The sequence below is a fragment of the Pogoniulus pusillus genome, chromosome 6 (genome assembly GCF_015220805.1).
Source record: "Pogoniulus pusillus isolate bPogPus1 chromosome 6, bPogPus1.pri, whole genome shotgun sequence".
NCBI lineage: Eukaryota > Metazoa > Chordata > Aves > Piciformes > Lybiidae > Pogoniulus > Pogoniulus pusillus.
This window is the reverse complement of record NC_087269.1, coordinates 47,556,509-47,579,823: the sequence shown is the minus strand read 5'-3', so window position 1 is coordinate 47,579,823 and position 23,315 is coordinate 47,556,509. Positions and strand designations below refer to the sequence as shown.

At 41.2% G+C, this 23,315-nt stretch overlaps 1 long non-coding RNA gene across 2 annotated transcripts in view; it reads right to left on the bottom strand.

Annotated features, from left to right (window-relative positions):
- LOC135176398 (uncharacterized) overlaps positions 1-23,315 on the bottom strand; it is a 42,642-nt gene that overhangs the window by 17,298 nt on the left and 2,029 nt on the right. Inside the window, exons 2-4 of one of the 2 annotated variants that reach the window (XR_010302636.1) lie at positions 19,251-19,400; positions 18,546-18,629; positions 7,616-7,714 (exon numbers count right to left, since the gene is read on the bottom strand). This is a non-coding gene — a long non-coding RNA (uncharacterized LOC135176398). The remainder of the gene's footprint in view (positions 1-7,615; positions 7,715-18,545; positions 18,630-19,250; positions 19,401-23,315) is intronic. The other variant, XR_010302635.1, reaches the window with a different exon arrangement.

Here is a 23,315-nt window from a genome sequence, read left to right as displayed (position 1 = left end):
GTGCAGTGTAAACGCATAGAAAAAATGGAAGTGCTCCTAAATTGTGAGAGAAAATGTGTGCTTGAAGGACTCCCTGCCTGTGGAGATACCAGCACTGGTGTAAAATGTAGGCCCAAAAGAAGCATTACTGTGGAGAGTATTCCAAGAAATAGATTCAGCCTGACCAATCACATCTCGCTCTACTTACTATTTTTCTCTTTCTTGCTAGAAATAACACTTCACTTCAACATTGCTTCAGAATTGCTCTAGTTTGAACATACCTGCCTTTTTTGGGTCCCTGGAAATACTCACATTCCCTCTTCCCCTATATATTTGCTGACTCTTCTGATAGGGTAGTAAATACCAAATATAAATAATTAGGCCATACAGTGTGACCTCCCAGTGTTAGCGAGAGTGCCTCCAGAGGACAAGTTAGAGCAGGAAGCTGAGCAACAGCTTCTGAAATGCTCTGCAGGCACCTCTCTTAGTTCTGAAGAGAAAGTAGGATGGGACCAGCCTACTACCTAAAAGCCATCTAAAGAGAGAGCAGAGAGAGGAGGATTGCTTTTCCCTGGTACTTTCCCATTGTTGATATTGCACTTTTCAAGTGCAATGTCTGAAAATTATTTGGACTGTAAGTTAATGCTGATTTGTCTCTTTGTATTAATACCTGTGGCAGACACTGTACAAACTCCAATTGCCAGTGCTTCCTGCACAACTTTTTGGTTCCATACGATTTATCTCCTGAAGTATTTTCCCATAAACACACCCTCTGTCCCAGTTAGCTTCATAAAACAGCTACGCTTGGGCTTTCTTAAGAGATGAGGCGGTTACTTTTTCCAAAAATTAGTTTGTTGTAATATCTGTGGGTCAATGAATTATAAATGAAGTACTTGGACTTTGAGATCTGTGTAGCACAGTCGACTTGCTAGAGAGAAGGATGCCATCCAGAAGGCCCTGGACAGGCTGGAGAGGTGGGCCCAAGCCAACCTCATGAAACTCAACAAGGCCAAGTGGAAGGTCCTGCACCTGGGCCAGTGCAATCCTAAGCACAGATACAGGCTGGATGGTGAATGGCTGAGAGCAGCCCTGAGGAAAAGGACCTGGGGGTCTGGGTTGATGAAAAGCTCAACATGAGCCAGCAGTGTTAGTGCAGCCCAGACAGCAACTGTGTCCTAGGCAGCATCAAGAGCAGTGTGGCCAGCAGGGCAAGGGAGGTGATTCTGCCCCTTTACTCTGCTCTCAGCAGATCCCACCTGGAGCACTGTGTGCAGTTCTGGAACCCCCAACACAAGAAGGACATCAAACTGTTGGAGGGAATCCAGAGGAGGGTCACAAAGATGATCAGAGGACTGGAACACCTCTGCTGTGAGGACAGGCTATGAGAGTTGGGGCTCTGCAGCCTGGAGAAGAGAAGGCTTCTAAGAGACCTTGTAGTGGCCTTCCAGTATCTGAAGGGGGCCTACAGGAGGGCTGGGGAGGGACTATTTACAAGGTCTTGTAATGACAGGACAAGGGGCAATGGGTTTAAACTGGCAGAGGGGAGTTTTGAACCATATCTTAGGGTTCTTTACAGTGAGGGTGGTGAGACACTGGCACAGGTTGCCCAGGGAGGTTGTGGATGCTCCCTCCCTGGAGGTATTCAGGACTAGGTTGGATGAGGCCTTGAGCAACCTGTTCTAGTGGGAGGTGTCCCTGCCTATGGCAGGGGGTTGGAACTAGATAATCTTTGAGGTCACAGGCTCACAGGATGTTAGGGGTTGGAAGGAACCCAAGGAGATCCCTTCCAACCTAAGTCATTCTATGATTCTATTCTGTGATTTTTCAGGGATATCACTTATTGGTGGGATTATTATTGCCACTGAAATAACTTGCAGAATTCCCATGGTTCTTCTACCATAGTTTGGCCTGTCCGAAGCATAGGCAGCTGCTGTGGCTGTCTTGCTAGGGAAGGACAAAGTGCTTTCCTATTCACCTCCCAAGGTCAGTACAATAACCAACACATTTTATGTTTGATAGTGAAAAGCATCTATCAGTGCAACTTTTGCATTGCATAAATGGCCACAGTTCTCACAAGATGAACACACTGAGTTTAGAGAAGGTTGTGTTCTAGACACATGGTAATTTGTATGTATCATGAATACATACATGATACATTTCATTGCCTAAAATTAGCAGTGAAACAGCCTCTTGAGGCTGATGGTTATCATTCGGCGCAGTGTTTCAGGACAAAGTAAGACACAAGATTTTAGCACCTGGCAAATTCAGCCTGGGAAAGGAAGAAATTAATTTGGAATGACTTGTCATAGTATGTTTACTATAGAAATTTATGCCAGCTCTGAAGCTAGCCCTTGTACTCCTCCTTGCCCCCCGACCCTCCCAGCAGCAGCAGTTTAAATTGGGCCATGGCAGTCTCACAGAGTAGGAGGATATTTGAGTTTCCCTGAGGCTCAGAGTTCTGCCCTGAAAAGAAGCCTCACGTAGTGTTGTCTTGAAGAAAAAAAAAGTAAGATAAATTGCAGTGTGCTTGGGTCTTAACTTGCATCATATCAGCTACAACTTTTACAGCTTGGGTTGACATGCAGCAGTACTGTGTCACCCTTTTCATGACTTATCTGCACACCTCTGCCTGACAGTGTTTTCATGCCCCTCTTAATAAAGTCACAAATAGCATATTTTACTTATCCTAGACTTGTAACACTTTCCTTATGACCTCATTTTTCTAAGAGGCAAAGATAGGGCGGTGATGTGGAGGACATCTCTCCTGTATTGTTCATACCGTCTGAGACAGTTACCTTCCCTGAAGACTCACTCACTCTTTGCTGATCTGAAGATGGAAGAACTACTCTGTGCTTACAAGGCCTGTGAGATTTCTAAAGATCCATCGCTGCTTATGCCTGTTCTTGTGTTTCACTCTGTAACTGCTGAAACAGAAGGCAGCCCTATCAAAAGTCCAGCCTCTTTAATTGTCTTTAATTCTTGTTCTTTAATTTTCCTTGGATATGTCCTTCCCATCTACTAGTCCATCATGATCCTGCAATATTAACTGGGATCAGAGCACGGGGCATTTGACATTGTAGCCCCATATTGCAGCTGGATGAATTTGAATAGTACACAGAGCAGCAAGGATCTCAGGGAGCTTGGTTTATTTCCCAAACACTACTAGCAAAAAGAAACCAGACACAAATGCCTGTTGCACAGGTCTCTTGTATCTCAGTTCTGCTCATTTAGCTCAGCTTAATGATCCTTTCTGGCTGCCTCTTTCCTTCCAAACCATAGCTGTGAATATTCATCTTTAAAAGTAAAGCACCGTAGAAGTGAGCCTTCCTAGAGGGCTCTTGCTGGCTGCCACTCCTGCTGACAAAAAAGATTGCAAGAACCAAGAATTTGAATAAAGGACAAACGTCACATATGCTGTGTGCTATGGAGGACAAATGCTGAATACAAAATATGTTTAATTGCTGAGTTAATTATCTCACTAAAGTCTAAATGTTGTTTTTCAGCACTCCCCCCTCCCCCCCTGCCCCAGTTGTTTACTTTTATCAGTTAGAAAATAAAAAATCAATGTCATGAAAAACATAATTATATTCCTACTAATCTGGAGTGTTTTCTCATTTGAGTACTGCAGTCTGATGTGTTTTATCACTTTCCATCAGATTATAGCAGTGGAAATTGCCAGCTAAAAACTAGGGCTTTAGAGTACAATAGGGGAAGAAGAAAACCCACCCCAAAGCCATGTGCCTTGCCAATCAAATCCTATTCCCAATGATAAAGCTTCTGTGATTTTCTTTCTGACAATACATGAATAGCTAGTGAATAATTGGTTCAACAGGAGCTTCATTAAAGTCCAAGAGAGAAAGTAGGATCTTTCATGTGAATAATTTGGAATGATTGGTAAAGATGAGGCATTATTACAGGATTGCCTTCTGCTCCACAGTCAGAAATATGCAGCCTCTTCTTTGCTGAAGTGTGAAAACATTTTGTAAATCATTCTAGCTACTCCCAAGTGGCAGATGATCTTGCTACTCAGTGAAATGACTTTTTGGTTGCTACTGTTTCTGGATTAAATGCACTCAATCTCTACACAAATATAAAGTAATTGAGCTTTGCCTGGGGAGCCTAACTGTGGACACATTCCCCCACTTCTAGCTTAAATAGGTTTTGGTGTAAGCCTCGGGTGCTCATCCTCCACTACTGCACCATAGACAGTAGTGACACTGACCCATAGAAACCCAGACCCTGTGAATATGTACCCCACCTCACCGCACCACACTACTTAATGCCATCCAATCTGGAATGGAGAGTACACATGAGATAAGTGCATCAACCTGTCTGCAATGCCTCAGCCACTATAGTCTTCGTGGTGGACAAAAACAATATGAAAAGCTCACCCTGGCAGGTGAGAAGGATTTGAGCACCCAAGGAAACAAACCTATATCCCAGCTGGACCCTTTCCCAAGAGGATCAGCAGGCTGTGGTAGGACTATGGTGTAAAGATAGGTCTTGAGAACAGCATATTGGGTGAACATCTGGTGACAGTGACCATATATGCTCCCGTGGACACATAGACCCTCCTGCTCTGTCTTCTGCTTATTTTGACAGAAGCCAAAGATGAGGAAATTGATTCTTCTTCACCTCACGTAGGCTCTCCAGCTCAGCATAGTTACACTTGTGTGCAGCGACATACACTACCTGCCAGAAGTTGTTTAATTCCTGCCAAGTTAACAGCTCTAATAAATAACAACAGCAATGCTGAGCATTATCCTGTGCCTTTGGGCAGTGAATAAAACAGCCTTCTCAACTTGGAGGCTGTGGCCTAAAGTCAAGTGGCTGCAACCCAGCCAACAAGCAGCTAAGGAGGCTCCATATACCAAACAGGACTCACTGCAGGTTAAGTTACAGAGGGAGCAGCAAGTTTCATTTGCTATGTGTGCTTGCAATGCGAACCACATTATCCCTGCGGGACTGAGACTCTCCAGAGACTCTAGAGCAATGGCAGACCTTCCTCTGCAGCCCATGGCGATGTCCATGCTAATTTTCAAAGCCTTACAGCCTATTTCTTAAACCATTTACCCTGTCCCTTTCTCTTTTCACAGGTCTTCTGGTTGCTGCTCAGTCGCGTGTGCATTGCTGGTATTAAACAGCACTGTCAGGGAGATGAGAACTAATAGTGTCAGGACAGATATATGGAAAACTTCACCAAACACAGGGCATGCAGAAACAGTGAGCAGGATTTCTGTGACTGGTTTTGCCATTCGTTACCAAAAAGAGAGTATTTGTCATCGTTCTTCCCCAGAATGTTTTACAATGGCAGCTGCTACCTGAGCTGGTATTTGGGTTGCTGAGCAAATGAGCAGCATCCTAAGGAAATAAACATACAGGCAGGTGTGCAACTATGCTCATTTGCTGCTTTTTGAGGGCAGAAGAAGGGTGATGTAATTAGCAGACACATGTTTAAATCTTTAATTAAGAGTTTTAAAGGATTATTCACTGCCTACCAGAACACACACAGTCTTACTTTCTCACTCTTTTAGGCTGGGTTCCTAAGGAAACCAGGCTTAGTCATGCTGCCTGCCAGTCTTCCTTCTTAACCAGTGTTGAACTCTTTGGAGTTCATGGCAGGCCAGCACCAGCACCAATTTTCAACACAGTGGTAGGAAAAGGTCTAAGCAGCTGCTACAGGAATTCAGCAATAGGCACCTAAAGACTTCTTCCAGCAGGAGGGTCCAAATGTCCAGCAAAATCAGCTGGGAGAGGCATGAGAGGAAAACAGGGAAAGAAGAAAAAGACATCCACAGTTTCCCTTGAATCTCTCTGACTTACCGTTCAAAGAGGATTTTTTGAGGGTTTTTTCTCAGACTCATGACACTTGCTGGCACAGTGATACTCTTAGTGGTGCTAGGTGATACAGGTTACAACTAAGGTCAGAAGAGGATGTAACAGAGATCCATTGGACTTCAAGAGTTACAAGTGCCACTGCTCACACATGTTGTTTTCTTCTACTTGTGAATTAATGGCCTTTATTTCCACAATGGCTCTGTACTTTGGGTACAGAAAAGCTAGAGGGCTAAGAAGAACTGTTCCCAAAGGTACTACCCCTGTTTTCTTATCACTGAGAGAGAGGAAACAATCTGCCACTACTCATTTTGCTCCTTCCATGGTTCAGTAGTGTAAGTGGTATGTTTGATCCCTGGGTGAATCCACCATTTCTGTTCTTCTGTGAAGGAAAATGAGTTGACTTTTTTGTTGAGATCATCAGTCTTTAAAATCTGAGGAGATTTTGAGAGGAACAGCCTGTCAGGGAGCAACAAGAGCTTTCCCTCTGCAAGGGAAGGTGAGAGTAACACAGCTGGGAGGGCCCGTGTCTCACCAATACTACAGCCTCCAAGTGAGACAAGCATGGTAGATCAAGTGAGGGTAACAAGGGTCAGACATAGCCCAGTTAGTACCAGACAGGTCTGCAACCAGGCTGGAAGCCATCTGCAGGTCAGAATCTTAAGTCCAGAGCAATGAGCCTAAAGCCAGAGACAGGCATGGCTATGACACAGCAGGAGCTTCTGCTCAGTTGGGGGTCAAATGGAAGGAGCTTAGATTGAAAGCAGGTCTCACAGGAAGTGGTATCAGACCCTGGCTAATGTCTCCCTGTTGTGTGGTGTCCAAGGCCAGTAACAGAAGTGGATAACTCTCAGCTATACTAGCTCCAAGTTGGCCGTGAGACCAGGCAGCCAAAGAGACAGAAGTAAGGATGCTCTCAGGGCTTTTATCCCTCATCTCTCTGCATTTGCTCTTGCTGAAGCATGGATGGATAATTTGGAAAGATGCTATATGATGTAGAATGGACCCTGAAGGCTTTAAACCACATAGTCTTCCCTTTTGGAGTTAGACTTGCCAGATATAACTGCTGCTTGTTGGTCCAGCAAATGATTTTTCCAACCCTATGGACTCTGAGGAAATCATGAGACTACTCAGCACCTGCTGATGAGCATTCTGGTCAGCACAGAATGCAGAGGACCCTCAGCCCTATGCACAATATGAGATGGATGACCACAAGGGAAGTCCCAAGATGTGGAGTCAAAAATATTAAACCACAGAGGTGGAATAGCCGGAGGTGAAGTCAAACAATAATAGTTTCACTAATTACTTACTTGATTGATTTTATACACAAAACACACATCCTACCAAACTCTTTCTGTGTGTGCTCAGTTTAAGCAGGAAAATTATTTCACTACATCCATGTTGCAATGCTGTAGAGCTGTTCCTGTACTTTTGGAGCATAAACTCACCTAACAGCTGGACTGAGGTCTTACTTGAGGTCTAAGCACTCAGACAGTTCCAACATAGTACTAGAAATGAGTGTTACACAGCAAATTGCCAGGGAACTACTAGTGCCAAACTATAAGAAGATTCTTTTTCTATTCAATGGGATCTGCATGTTTGTTTCCTTCCAAAACACCTCAGTGAAACTACAAAGGATATATTTGACATCTATTACTGACATTTTTTTCTACACCACTCACCAAAGTGATGTTTCCTGTTCTATTTACTGCATGTATCAACACAGTTTATAGTCACTTTCATTTTTGTTACTGCTGCATTCTCACTTTATAGGTAACTTTATTCTTTCCCACCGACTTGCCTGAAAGTGATGCGTTGTTCTCCACCAGCACTGCCCCCCTAAACTGCATTATGCTTCTCTGAAGAAGGTCCATACTGTTAGCTCCATTGGCAGGATGGCCTAGGGAGAGATGGACAGTTGTTACTGAGCTGTCAGTAGTCTGGTGGAAGTTCTGCTTAAATTCCAGAGATGACATATCCCTCAAGAACTGTCACACACTGGTATCTCTATCAGAGCTGCTGCTTGAATGGACAGCCTGAGTCTCAGGCTCAGACTCAGCACTTGTTGCAAGAGGTGCGTTTCCACTTCAGTCAAACAATACCCACCCTGAATCTGGCTGGAGAAACGATCCCGGAGCCTTAGAATGTCTCCCTGATCCCACAGATCTCTTTTGTAGATGAATTAGTGAAGACAAATGTTGTAAGACCAAAATTAAATTGTTCATATTAAGATTCAGAGTCAGGATTATAATTTTGGTTTTAGGATTGTTACTGCACCTTTTGCTGGTAATGTACATTATTTTAATAGCCTATATATAAACCTGTTATGTGGCTACACTAGAAGTATGTGTGTATATGCTTGTATGAGCATGTGTCTATAATTGCATACAGTGTCTTGGGTTAACACAGCCCACGCTCACAAGCCCCACACCCCACACACAGATGGGAGGGAAAGTAACATGAAAAAACAACAAACCACCAAACAACAACAACAAAAACCTGGACTGATATAAGGAATTTAGTGAGATAATGCAATGCATGATTATCTTAGCCTATGTACAGAAAAGTGCAGCAAAATGCAGAAGCAGCAGAAGCCAGTGTCAAAATGGGTCCACTCACCCAAGCATGCAGAAGCCAGCCCAGCAGAAAAGACCAACATCCCAAAAACCAGAAATCAGAAGCAGCAACCAGAACAGGAAGCCTCTTGTCTCACAATCTGAACTTCAAGCCCCATGATAACTTTGCTCCAGCCACCCCTTTCACTTTGAACCTGGCATGATGGCTGCATGGTATTGAATATCAGCAGCAGATTCGATTCAAACCATGAGATACAGGTATGAAGTAATTCAGAGTTCTTTGTCTTCTCAGATTTTTAAGTGAAAAAAAATTAAGATGCAAAATGCAACACAGAATGGAAAACATAAGATACATTCCGGTTTCTTCTGCCAATTTTTAAAACATATGAAATGAAAAAAAAAAATCTGATTTTTTAATAAAAAAGCACAACAAACAAAACCATTAAAACCTCCTACAAAACAAACCAACCAAAAAGAACAAAACCCACCCAGAACCAAACAACAAAACAAACAACACCCTGAGAAATCAGCAGCTGATAAGGAAAAAAAAGCGTTGCAGAAGAAGGAAATATGGGCAACTCCTCCAAGCTGTCTTTCCACAGCAAAACAGGTATTAGGGATTGAAGTGAGAGAATGGGAATATTTGGCTGGACTTAAGGTTGGTTCTGATAATGATTCTCCCAAAAGATTATTTGAATTCTTATAGCAAAAAACATTTGCCACTGTTTTTCCATGTGCAATTTTATAAATCAAAATGCACTGGATATTGTAAAAAGTCCTGAAAGTGTATGGATGAGTCTTCAATGAGCATCCAAGGAATTCAAAATGTCACAGCCCCTTTAGCCTTGCTAGCTCCAACACAGCACTTTCATAGAGTATTGCCTTCACTGGAGCTGTTCATGTAATCAAGTATTTGCAGCAGCATTTTTGTGCATGGCAAACTCTGGCAAGATTTTCTGTTCCCTGGTAGGGCAATATGCACATACACTCTATTGGTGAAAAGCTGATCCCACTTAGTGCAGCTTATCATACTGAAATAGCCTCATCAGTGCAAGCACCCAGAATCCTTTACAGAGGCTATAATAAGATCTCAATGTCATATGCAAAGGTTTGCAGCATTGGGTTATTATTTGTGTAACATTATAGTCCTGCTCTATATGGCAGGGAAACATACAGCACTCTTCATGGCATTTATTTACACTCTGCATCTATGTACCGGGGGATATGAGCACTAGCACTCTGGAGCAACCACTTCTGGGGCCTCCTCACCACCCCATGCCTGCCCAGAAGCCCATTTCAGCTCAACCCCACTCTGTGTAGTAGGAGTGCTGTTTTTTAGCTCAACTGCAGCCACATGCCTGATGATGAGCACTGTTTACCCAGACTGCAGCCCACAGCCTAAATTTCCAGCTTGACCTTGACTTGCTGCTATCTTATCATCATGGGTCATGGGCCTGCCTGCTCATCACTGCACCCAATACAGATCCTGACTTGTGGACTGACGGCCCAGCTTGACCTCGGATCTGCATTGCCACCACTATCTTGCCTGATGAGCTTGACTTTTGGGTAAATCTGGTCTTGATCATGGGGTCTTGCCCTAGCCTACTCCCTCACTACCAGTCCTGGAATACCCCTCAGCTCCTGGTTTGCAAGGGGGAACAGATCCTTGCTCTTTACTGATGTTGTACTAGAAACTCATTACATGTGTCTAGGAAGAAAAGCTGAATTACAAACTCAAGAAAATTTGTTGATAATGGAATGAGTGACTCAGCACTTCTGCCACTATTACCATGTGTGGCATGAAGGATTTGTTCTAGTGCATCTCAGATCCTGCTTCAGCAGTATGAAATATAGATCAATTAGAAACAGTTTAGCTCCATGATCATGAAATTGTTTTTCTTTCCTTGAATGGATGTAACACATCTGTCTTTGTCACAAGCACTTGAATTTGTCTCTGAATTGGACTCAGGGCCTTCTGACTTTCAGATTCTCCCTCAGAGATTTTAGAGTAATACATCTAGTTCTGTCTTTTAGGAGTTTTACATCTGTCTAGGAATGGGAGATAATAATTCTGCCTTCTTAAACACAGCCATAAGTCTTCTTGTGTACCAGAGAAACCCTGTACCTAGAACAGCTGACAGGCTACTTCTGCTCAGCATTGCAGCAGCAAGCTGCACAAGCACTGAGCAGCCTGCTAGCTCCAGCTCTTTCTCAGGTCTTCTGATACACCTCAGCTGGGCAGCACATCACACAGCAGCTTCCATTTTCACTGAAGCTGCAATAACTGCTGTGCTCCATTGTAAACGATCATAAGAGAAGAAAACAGACCCAGCAAATGCCTGTCTGTCTTGAAGCGTATGTACAGTTTGGAGTGTCAGTTTTCAGGACTTGTGCTAAAGACATCTTTTGCAGGAGAAACTGGTATGTAATGGTGCTTCTTGGCATGTCTGTGGGATGGTTTTATTTCTTCACATTTTGTGGCCTGTCACATCTTTTGATCTAAAAAAAAAATCCTGTACTATGCCTCAATAGTTCATGAAGCAGCTTTGAAAAATGTAAGATGCTGCTGCAATCAACTGCTGTTTAAATCCCCACAAATTATGTAATTCCTAAAAGAGTCTTTCCTCACAATGTGGTGATTAATTTTAAAACAAACACATACAATTCTCTGAAGGTCAACATGCAGTGATTCAAGTCAAGCAGTCAGTCTATCCTGTAAATAACACACTATGGCTACACTTGTGGCAGAGATTTCTGGTGTCGGTTCCCAAATGGAAGAGAAAAAATGGTTCAGGTAGTTTGTGCCATCGTGGTTTTGGCTTCTAAGACAACTGCAGCCTGCTAGGGAGGGATGGAATACATTTATTTCAAAGAGGCAAGAGAATCTTTGGGAGCAGGCTAACCCAATTAATCAGGAGGGCTCCAACAGAGCTATATGTGTGCCATTGTGGCCAATGGGAAAACGGACCAGACCAATCACAACAGCAGCAGGTATGACTACAGTGGATCCTCTTACTCTTCTTCAAGGTCACCTTCTTAGTCCATTAAGTCTCTGAAGTGTCTGTATACCAATGTGAGAAGCATTGAGAATAAACAGGTTGAACAAGAAATCTGGGTGCAGACAAAAGGCTATGATCTCACCACAGTTACAGAGACATGGTGGGATAGCACCCATGACTGGAATGTCATCATGGACAGGCACATACTTTTTAAGGGCAGACCAACGACACAAGGTGATGGGATTACTCCCTGAGTAAGCAGCTAGAATGCATTGCACATAACCTTGGAGATGTGAAGAAAGTGGTGAAAGCTTATGGGTAAGAATTAAAGGATGTGCAAACATGGGTGACAATGTTGTGGGTGTCTACTACAAACCACCAAACCAAGAGGAAGTTGTTGATGAGGCCTTTTATAGGCAGCTGGAAGTAGCCTCACATCCCCTGGTGCTCACGGCTGACTTCAATCACCCTAATAGTAGTTAAAAAGATCACACAGTGAGGCATGCTCAGTCCAGAAAGCTCCTGCAGTGCATTGATGGCAGCTTTCTGACACAAGTAGTTGAAGAACCAGCAAGAAGAGGTGTGATGCTGGACCTTGCATTAACAAAGAAGATCTGGCCAAGGACATTAAGGTAGGAGGCAGCCTTGGATGTAGCGACCATGAAATTATAGAGTTTAGTATTGTTAGGGAAAAAAGGGCAAACAGTAAAAATCCTGCCCTGGACTTTAGGAGAGCCAACTTTATCCTATTCAAAGAACTACTTAAAAGTATCCCATGGCCTAGGGTTCAGGATTGTAAGGGGGTCCAAGAGAGCTGGTAAATATTCATTCAAACACCACCTCCTCCAAGCTTGAAAAAAAAAATCTAGTAGAGGAGGCAGAAGGTTCTTAGAAATAAACAAGGAGATGATAGAAAAATTCAGATGAAAGAGGGAAGTCTACAATGAGTGGAGGGTTATAGAAATACTATCAAAGCATGTCAAGATGTGACAAGGAAGACCAAATCTCTCTTGAAACTAAACCTGGCTGGGAAAGTGAAAGATAACAAGGGCATTAGATACATCAATAGTAAAAGGAACAGGAAAAAAGTGGGTCCATTATTAATGATGTGTGAGATATGGTGACAGATGATGCAGAGATGGAGGAATTACTGAAAGCCTTATTTGCCTCAGTCTTTACTGCTAAGAGCAGCCCTCAGGAATTTCAGACATGAGAAGTAAGGAAGCAAATATGGAGGAAGACTCTCCACTGGTCAGTGTGAATTGGGTTAGAAGTAGCTTGAATAGAATAAAACCACACAAATCCACGGGCCCTGATGAGGGGCATCCATGAGTGTGGGGGGATCTGGCCATCATTTTTGAAAGACCCTGGAGACCAGCAGCGCCAAGTCCAGTTGAAAGCCTGTGGCCAGCGGTGTTCCTGGGAGTCAACACTTGTTCCATTTTTTTTCCAATAGCTTCATCTGGATGAGGGAAGTGCATGTATCCTTATCAGGGTCACTGGTGATAGGAACATGAGGGAGTGGCTGACACCCCATCAAGCTGTACTGCAGCTGCAGAGTGGGACAAAGCTGAACCTCATGAAGTTCAATAAAGTGCAGAGTCCTGCACATCTGGCAAGGAATAACACCAGATACCAGTACAGACTAGGGGTCATCATGCTGGAAAGCAGCTCCATGGAGAAAGATCTTGGAGTCCTAGCAGACTGCAAGTTATCCACAGGACAGCAATGTGCCCATGTGGCCAAGAGGGCCAATGGCATCCTGGGGTACATTATGAAAAGCGTGTCCAGCAGGTTTAGGGAGGTTCTTTCCCTGGTGAGATCACACCTGGAATACTGTGTCCAGTTTAGGGTTCCTCAAATTCAAGAAAGACAGGGATCATCTGGCAAGAGTCCAATGGACGACTACAAGGATGACTGTGGGACTTAAACATCTCTGCTATGAAGAAACACTGAGAGAACTGGGGCTGTTTACTCTTGAGTGAAAGAACTGGGGCTGTTCACTCTTGAGAAGAGAAGGCTGAGAGGGGATCTTATCAACATCTATAAATATCTGAGGGATGAGTGTCAAGATGAAGATTCCAGTCTCTTTTTGGTGGTGTCCAGGGACAGGACCAGTGGCTACAAGCTAGAACACAGGAGGTTTCATCTCCTGTGAAGATGAAACACAAGGAGACAGTTCTTTACAGTGAGAATGATGGAGTTACGGAGTCTCCTCCTCTGGAGAGTTTCAAAATCCAGTTCTGTAGCCTGCCCTAGGTGATCCTGCTTTGGCAGAAGGGTCAGACTCAGTGATCTCTAGAGGTGACTTCCAACCCTTAACATTCTGTGATTCTGTGCTGTTCATGTCCCAAGAGAAGGCAATTGATTTTGAAGCGTTGCCAATCCAGAGACTTCAAATATAAACATGTACATATGCCAGTAAATGTATGAAATGAATGTATGAACAACCTCTCTCCAGACTGGATGGCAATATTTAGCACAACTGAATGTGGTGGTGTTTCTTTGAATCTTTCAGCTAAAAAGGATTTCAAAACAGAAAGATTAGTGGCTGCAGGTGGCTCAGTTAGTTTCTGGTGAGGAACATGGCAAGTGCTTACACAAGAGAACCATTTGCAGTAAGCACTAATAAAGAAGAATTGATTTAGGACTGTAATTATAGTTGCAATTGCTCAAAACCCAGTAGAGAAAGATTTAGAGTGAACATCAAGAAAAACACCTGAAAGTAGCAAGGTTTGTTTATTCTTTGAAATGCTGAGGAGGTGTTGAGGGATCCTCCACCCAGGTCACTTTAAGGTAGCTCACTGAGAAAAGTGCACAACTAAGTTACACACTTGTTCTGGATTTTCATTTGCAGGTCATCTTTAAACCCAAGCTCTGAAGAAGACATTTTAGATAGCAATCATGCTGAAAGAAGTTAAATTACTCAGCTTTTCTTCATTTGGATCTATGTTTCCATGACTCTACACTTGAAGAATTTAAAGAATTCAATCATTAACCCCAAACCAATAACTCCTTTCCTCTTACCTTCTCTCAAAAAGAAGTAAAGAAAATAATCAGAGAAATTACAAAGACCATTTTACCTAGAGAAAATGACGGACATTTCCAATCCAAGAGGTCGCTCTTTTTAAACAATAGTTAATGTTGCTACTGATTAGAACCACAGTTGTGCCCAGATGTCTTAACTCAGATTAGCAGGGGACATGCATGTGGTGTAATGTCACTTTCTTTATACTTTAGATTAAGAAGACAATCAAAGGAGTTATTAGCGCCTCTATATGATAGACGATGACACTCTGGGAGGTTAAGTGACTTACTAATAGGAAGTCTGTAAGAAACACAGTAAATTAATCCAGAGCTTCTGAGTTTCAGTTTGGTGCTCTTTACCTCTACTGGGGAGATTTGTTAGGATAGGGGCCTGAGAAGGTTTGCTGTTGTATCTTGCTACCTGTATGTGTAGTAGGAACTACAGTGCTCTGATGAGATGGGGGTTGTGGCAGGAATTGGCACTGGCTAACTTGGCTGGCTGTGGGTTAATTCTTTAAGAAATGAGATTGTTGTTCCTGTGTTTCATGCAACTGCACTCAAGAGACCTGATTTTGATTGCTTGCATCACCAGCTGGGAAGTCAGGAGTTTGCAATTTTAGAAGCAAATGGAGAAATGTAATTTCCTGGACTTATAGATGACTTTTTTTTTAAAAAAGCAATTATCCAATGTCTATACAGTCAACATATAAACTCAGTGTTAATTATTTTCTAAGAAGTTAATTGTTATAATAGGAAAAAATGCAATTGAAATCAGGTGGGTTCATCAGTACATTCAAGCCAAAGCCCTTCCCAAGCTGAACATATTCTTTCCAATAATTCTCAATGTTTACACAGGCAGAAGCATTTCTGTGCTCTAAGCCTGCTTCACCAAGAGACAGTTTAATAACTTTAATATTTTCCCTATTAAAAAAAAAAAGGCAAAGACAAAACCAAGAAAACTGTAGCAAGGACCTTTTAGTAAGGCTAGATACAGTACCATGTGTTTTAAATTCTGAGGATCCTGCTGCACACTATTGTATTTAATGTCTTCAGACATATTATTTTCCATTACACTACTTGCCTCTAAGAGCTCTGGATAGCTATGGATTTGAAGACAAGAAAAGATTAAAAAACAAATCAGACAAGTGAAACCCTTAAGGGAAAAAGAAAAGGACATATAGGCTGAGTAGGCAAAGGAATGTAAACAAGAACAAGTTTCTGAAAATCCCTGAGTTTCAGGAATATGCTTTTACTGTATATCATTTATCTGTGAGGATGTCACTGTTATTTTACAGACATTAATTATTTCTTTTTACAGATTCACTCTGCAGAAAGTAAATAAAAATAGCTCATTCACTGTCTTTCCTGAAATGGCTACATGTAGGGACAGAAATTCAGGGCCCGATTTTCAGAGATGACAAATAACAAAAAATGTCAGGCCTACTTTTCCTGGATCTAATGAAGACAGAATTATTTATCTGATATTCCCAAATGTTCTCCATTTACAAATAACTATTCAACTCTTGTTTGTGTTTTAATCTTAACCAAATTTCAGTGTTGGATTGAAAAGTCAACATTTGCTAATAAAAGCCTTGTGGCGAATGCTTATTCTTTAAGATGCTGCATGCATTTGTAAAGGAAGTTTCTGCCTCCCTAAGTTTACAATTTAAATGGTATTTCAAATTCAATTCATTCACATTCAATTCTGAGTGTAAGAAAACCCTGTAGAATGAAAGATAAATGGATAATCTCTTTTTAAAAGCTGCCTGCGAGCCCCAAAATCAGAAAGCGTGTGTTTCCAGTGTAAATAATTTCCCATTTGCTTATCCACTTTTATTACTAATTGAATGACCTTCTACATTTCTTTGCACTTGTAATGACAGAAATTGTGAGTTATTTTTATGATGTAATATGGGAATTTATTACATACATTTGTAAATTCCTTTCCTGTTAGATAATTTGGCATATGCTTTCCTTTTCATTCTTTTACATATCAATTCCTTCCCAGAAAAAGCACAGAGCCACAGATGAGCTCTTTATTTAACTGTAAATTATTTTGAGTTGTAAAGGAAATTGTTTTGTGCACTCCACTTCAGATTGCTTCAGATTTGCAGGAAATGAATCTTCAGCATTACTTGGAAGTGATGGAAAATGAACAGATAATTTTTAAATGTCTGCTGTTAGCACCATATATGTACTTCTCAAATCCTAGTGACCAAGATTTTGCATGAGCCATACAAACCTAAGCCCAAACATGCAAACACACAAGTTCATCAGACAGTGGAAAACTTTCAGTGCTTTTAAAATATTTGGCATTATTCTCTGAGCAGATATATAATTTCATAAATACAAGTATCCCCACCAAAAACTTCAAGACTATTCAATTACAGTCATACATCTTGTTCAGACCGCAGCAAAGCTAGGTGAGGACTGATTGGGGATCTTGGTGCTTCCCACACGGTCTGCTCAGGCGAAATTACATCTGTAATCACTCCCCAGCCCAATACAGTCTAGCTTATACACTTTCAATGACTGGTCATTTGTAGGATGCCTGGAAGTTTTCGTCATTTTCTGTGGGGTTGCTTGCATGTAAGGGAGTGACAATCCAGGGGATGACTCCATGAATACAAGTTAAGCAGCTAGCTCAGTTGAAAGACAATAAGAGCTGATTAATTTCCAGCTGAGCTTTTGAAAATACCCAAGTTTGCTCTTAGGCCACCTTTCAGATGAAAAGAATGCCTAGAAAATGCTGCTGGTTGCAGTGGAGCAGAATATTCATCTCAGTTTTTAGCTCAGGCAGCATGATATCTCACTTAGCAGCAATAAGATGCATTAAAGAATAAAATTAAAATAATAATAATTTAAAAAACCTGGCAGCCCAAAATTAACAGAGTGGGTGAAATACTGTGATGAGCAAGAAAGACAGTGGTGGACGTTATGGAAAGACACAGGGTCTGATTATCCAGGCGTTGAGAGGGATGGGGGGGGAAAGAGGGGATGTTCTGCAGCTTAATTAATAGAAAGAGGCTTGTGCATCTGACAGCAGCCCCTCTGCAAGGTGAATTCTTTCATAAAGAGCCCCATTCATGAGTTGCCAAGACATCCACAACCTATTCTTGAACTCACACAAAAATTAAAAGAAAAACAACTGACTGGCTAATTTAGTGACTTGCAGGATGCAGCTGGTGCTACTGTTTTCACCAAAAAAGAGGTCTTTTCCCTTCCACCTCTTAACCACTTCAGTCTTCCTCCCCACCCCCAGCTATTTGTATCCTGCTGCACCAGTGAGGAGTGTGACAACTCCGGACTTAGCTGGCACTGTGGGATATCAAATAACAAAGGGGAATAATATCAGGATAACAGGGGGGTTTTGGCCAGTGCTAAGGAAACAATTCTGACAATCTCACTGCTAGCCCAGGTCCTGCCATCAGTTGAGAGGTAGAACTTCCTTTTTTTTTCCTTTCCTGTTTTTTTTTTTTTGCTTGGTTTTGTTTTGTTTTAATTTAAATGAAATAAACAAAGGGCTTCATTATGCTGGATAATGCAACTCCTTCCTTTACATCTTGATAAATTACCAACTATCTATCCCACATACCACTGAGGAAACAGTTTGTGTAGTTCAGTAGGTATGAAGATGACACTTCATGCTTCAAGCACTGATTGTCATTATCTTAGCCCTTTCAAGCTACTACTTCACTTACCTGACAGAAAAAAACCAAACAACAACAACCAAAAAAAACCCATATCCCTCCTGTCCCCCAAATCCTTTTTCACTCAGATTTTCCGTCCCAAAGGGATGTTTAATACATATTCCTGCTGTGCATGACAATAATTTAACAAGCATAGTTAGTCAGGTTGGGAGCCCTAATGCAAGCAAGCCACTGGCTATTTTTAAAGCAGTACTGAGCAAATGTAAAGGTTTCTGAAAGGTATTTGAAATGATGTGGTATATTGCTACCTCACTCTGACAGGCCTTCTAGTCTAGCTAACAGAGGTAGAGTTGCTTTAATACCAGCAGATATGGGAAGTGACTGAAATAAATTGGTTTTGCACTCATAGCTTTATTTAGCAAGGGAACCTCACAACTAATGCTACCAATATGGAAAGTATAAAAAAAAATTATACAGACCTAGATGAAACTCCAGCTGGATATAGCAGTTTGGTCCTTGAGAACAGCCATACTCCACTTTGTCCAAGCTGCAAAAGGAAAAGACTAGAGTGGAAGTTGCTCCATTTCCAAACAATGCAGAGCAGACATAAGGTTTGTCTCAGCAAATTAAGAGCTGGTTTGTCACATGGGTTATTTCCCAAACTTCCATCCTTTATGGGAAGGTGGATGTGCCCAGAGACGCTATCCAGAAGTTGAAAGGTGAAGTGCTCTAACCAGCTCTGCAATAGGTGAGGGTTTTCAGAGCCCATCAAGTCTGCAATGTAATGGGTCAGTCATAGTTCTTACTGCTTTGGCTGCTTATCTAGTACTGCTGTACACCAAGGGTTGGGCACCATCAGAAGAGTCTCCAAAATATTGTGGCTGATAACAGCCTCTGCAGTAATTTCAATTTCTTCAGCTTATTAATAGAGTTTCAGAAAACAGTGGTAAACTGTATGAGAATGGAATTAACAAAAATACGGCCAAGCTCTCTCTTCCTCCTTTTTCTCCATGTTTCTTGACAATGTTTGACCAACAAAAGACTGACAACAACTTCAAGTCTGGAAGTTTTCCCCTGGCTAAAACTGCAGTATAATGTAGTAGACCCACATTGCAGTTGGAAGTCGTGAGGATTCATTCAGATACATTAAGGACTGTCAGGATCTTACAGAGGCTCAAACTAACCTTATTTAGCAAAACTGCCTTTGCAGTCTCTTTTATTGGTTTCCAAGTACTGAGGATGGCTGCCTTTTCATCTGAAGGGCTCAGCAAGTGCCATTCCAGGCTTTTTGGAGAGTTTCTTTTTCTCTTCTCTCTCTTCTTGTGCAGTTAGATCTGAAGAAAGGTATAGAAGTAATATTCATTAAACCAGAGACCAAGTGAGTATTCCATCAGTTTGGAGAGCACAAAAAACTGTTGGAAAGCTGTGAAAGGGATTTCGTGTGAACCTTAAATAGAATCCCCCCTCTCAGAAAGTGATAACCCAATATCCCCAAAGGGAACAGCAGGAGGGAAACCTAAACCTGTGGACAAATTCAACCGATAATGACTGGAGAGTTAATTACTTTAAGGGTCACAAAGACAAGATGAGGTGTTAAAATGGCTCCTGCAAACACAAGCATCCTCCTCTTTCACCTAGACTAACTAATTGCAGCAGGACAGCAGCGTGAGGAACTTAAGCAGACCCTGACTTTCACAGCTTTCACTAGCTCTGAGTGAACGGACCTTTATTCATTTTCCATTCCACTCTTCCTCTTATCACCCGCCCTCACAAAGTATTACCGTAAATGTGTATAAAACCACAAAGCTGCATCAAGTTGAGTGATGCAGGTTGGTAGAGAGTCCTTCCTCTTAGGATCAGTCTAGAAAACAGTACTCCTGCATGCAGCAACAAAATGATCCCTGTCATACCAATGTGTCTTACCCAGCAAAAGGAGAAACTTACACCCAGTATAGCTATAACTAACAACTTAGTGTGAAGCCTAGGTGCTAATCCTTTTCTCTACAGTGAATTTGTTTTGAGTCACACTTTATATTAAGGTTCCATTTGCGTGGTTTAACACAAGATTAGCAGGTGTTCCTATGTAAAACTGTATGAGTTCAAATACATCAGTAAATACATACATTCAGATGATGAGCTATTGTTATGAAAAGTTCTATTGACCCATTGGACTCATAACAATTGATTACAATTTATTAAAACATCTATTAATCACTAATCCTTTATCACATACCTATAAATAAAGCCCCACTGTGCAGTGCTGTGAGACACTGTGTATATGAAAGACATCATCTTATAGGTAACTATCATGTCTTCTTCTGCTTTGCTTTTAGCATTCTCCTTTGCATTCCTAAATTCTACTTATCCTGCTGACTCTTTAATATGTATAATAGTTAATGCAGCAAAAAGATGTGCTCCTGGGTAAGATTTCAAATATGAATTACTAGACCACTTGTTTCTTCACCATGAGTAGTACAGCTACTCTGTAACAGGATCTTTCGTGGCTAAAGCAGGACCTTTGGAACTCAGGTGGTCAGATTTTTGGTTGAATTGGCATTGTCTTCCAACCACTTTCTCTGGTTTGTATCTCTGGTTGAACAGGAAAATAATATATGTTCACCTGACAGAGCTCTTTTAGGAGCTATTTAAGGACTGTAAAGTACTTTGATATAACAATGTGGTATATTTGGCGGAGTAGAATGGAACATGTTTGGTTTATTACAAAAAAATCACTGTCTCCATCCCTGTGAGGGGACAGCTGATCTACCACCACACTTATTGCCAAATTACAGTATTATGCCAATTACAATTCCTGAGTTGAAACTCTTAGAGCATCTACCTTATAATCAGTTAGTTTTGGCAATTAAGAAGCCCCCAGATCAGTAAAATGGCAGGTGGTGTCTATTTTATACTATTCTTATTTCATTAAACGCAATAGACGAGACAGAAAATGACCAGAAAATATAATCATGGATTATTCATTTTGTGTATGACTGTGCGTATACGAATATATGCATGTATATATTAACATACCCTGTATTAGTATTTATTAATAGTGCTTAAATTGGGCAGTGATGCTCTGTTGTGTGCAGCAATACGTATCTTCACACATAACCCAAGAAACACTCTGTATTCAGAGGGGTTGACTCAGTTACATGGATTAATCTTTCAGATTAAATTACAATATAAAAGGTTGCTAAAAGAATCTCTTCAGTGAAGAAATAAAAGGCTGATTCAGTCCAGAAGGGATATGAGGTTGAAGGTTAGGGTTACAGGGAAGCTTCTGAACCCAGGGCAGGTCAGCTAAATAGAGGAGGTGATATAAGTAAAGAATATATCTGTTCAATTCAATGGCAAGGACATGCTCAGGATGACTATAGAGGCTAAGAAGAAACTTGCTGCACTCTTAGGATGACTTTTCTCCCCAGAGCCATTTCTTTCAACAGTGTATGCCAAGAGAGGCAATTTCCAGGTGACTGTAGTCATATGTGTGGTTACATATGGAAAGCGACAATGGAACGGTCTGACTCTGTTGAAGTCACAGGGTTTTGCCAGATTTTGATGGGTGTCAAGACTTCATCCTCTAGCAGCTCCAAAGATAAATAGGCATCTGTCACCATACCAATACTGAACAACTGTAGAATTGTTTCTAAATATGTAACAGCCTTACTAATTCTACTGGACGACAATTAAAGCCCTCACCAGGAAGTACTTCTTATATATGGCAGTGATTGACACACAAGAATTTTCTTGCTGATTCAAGAGGAGTGTTCAAACTCTAATTTAGTATTCATTTTCCTATACTGATGAATTTTGTCTGCATATGGCTGGGCTTCATTTAAGTGTTGTCTCCACCTTGTCTTACACCACTACTATAGATATATCAGCTTTAAGATTTTGTTTTTTGAGAAGCAAATTTAGCTCAGACCAAGCTCAGATCCTAACTTCTTGGTTTCTCTCATTTGTGATCAAAAAATAGCAGTGGTACATGCACTTTTACAATAACTCTAGGGACTTCTGGACTTTTGGAGAGAAAGATATGCTTACTACTTCCACAACAATATAGATAGACAAGAAAAAGTATTTTTCCTGTAAAGAAAGACATTTAACTCTAAAGCAAGAAATTAAAAGACAGTTAACTGTGACAAAGTACTTCTTTCTACATGCAGATAAGAGAGACTCGTTTTGATTTTAGATACTTTAATATCAGAGACATCTTTTTAGCAGATGGAATGGTTGTATGCAATGTGTAAGTGTCTAGGCACCTGTTACTGCTCAGAGTCATTAACTGTTGTACTTCAGTTTTGAAGTAGCTACAGGAGAGCAAATCCCACAAAGTCTGGCAGCAGAAGACATGCTAAAATGTTCATTTTATTGCTTACACTAAATTCATTGATAGGCTTATAACTTTTTCATGAACATTTTTAATGTAGCTTTGGGTGTGGATTTTTTTTTAATATATACAATAAACCAAAACCATTTCTTATCTAGATTACAAACCAAAATGTATACAACATAGTAGACATTCTTGACCAGATCCAAAGTGTTTCAGGTACTCATGGCTCACCTCTGTACATGCACTGTCTCAATTTGAACTGTCCTGAATTCACATGATGCAATTGTTCTGAAGTTATTATTTCAGGAAACAGTATAATTGACAGCGATAGTGGATGTAAGTTTGCTGGAGGATTATTAATGTATAAAGAGGTTCATGTGCTTAACTTCACAATTTACATAGTATTAGGTACACCTGTAAATGTCAAGTTCCACAGGAGTTTCTCTTCAAACAAAAGGTTCTTGAATGTGTTAAAAACTGTAACACAATATCTAATGCCATGTCATCCTAAAAAATTTACTTATAGGGAAAGAACTAAGTTGAGAAGAACACATGGATGTATTTAAAGCATAGATGTAAAGATTTTTTTTCCTGTGCTATTATTCATGCCTTCAGCACACTCATAATTTCAAAAGTCAAAAGGATTGTCAATTTTTCCCCACGTTTTGTTCCCTGAGCTGGGATGTACCACATCAAGATTCAGGTTCAAGAGATGATTTTTCTCTTTTTTAACTAACCAATAGAGTAGCGCCCCTGTCCCGCGGTAGGCATATGCGCCCCCCATTTTATGGAAGACAACACCTGTGGGTTCTTCCATTTCCGTGTCTACTTGGGTGATTGCCAGAGGTGATTGGGTGATTGTGTGGTCAATGAGACCATTAGCCTCGGCCATTGTCCTATAAATGGGGGTGAA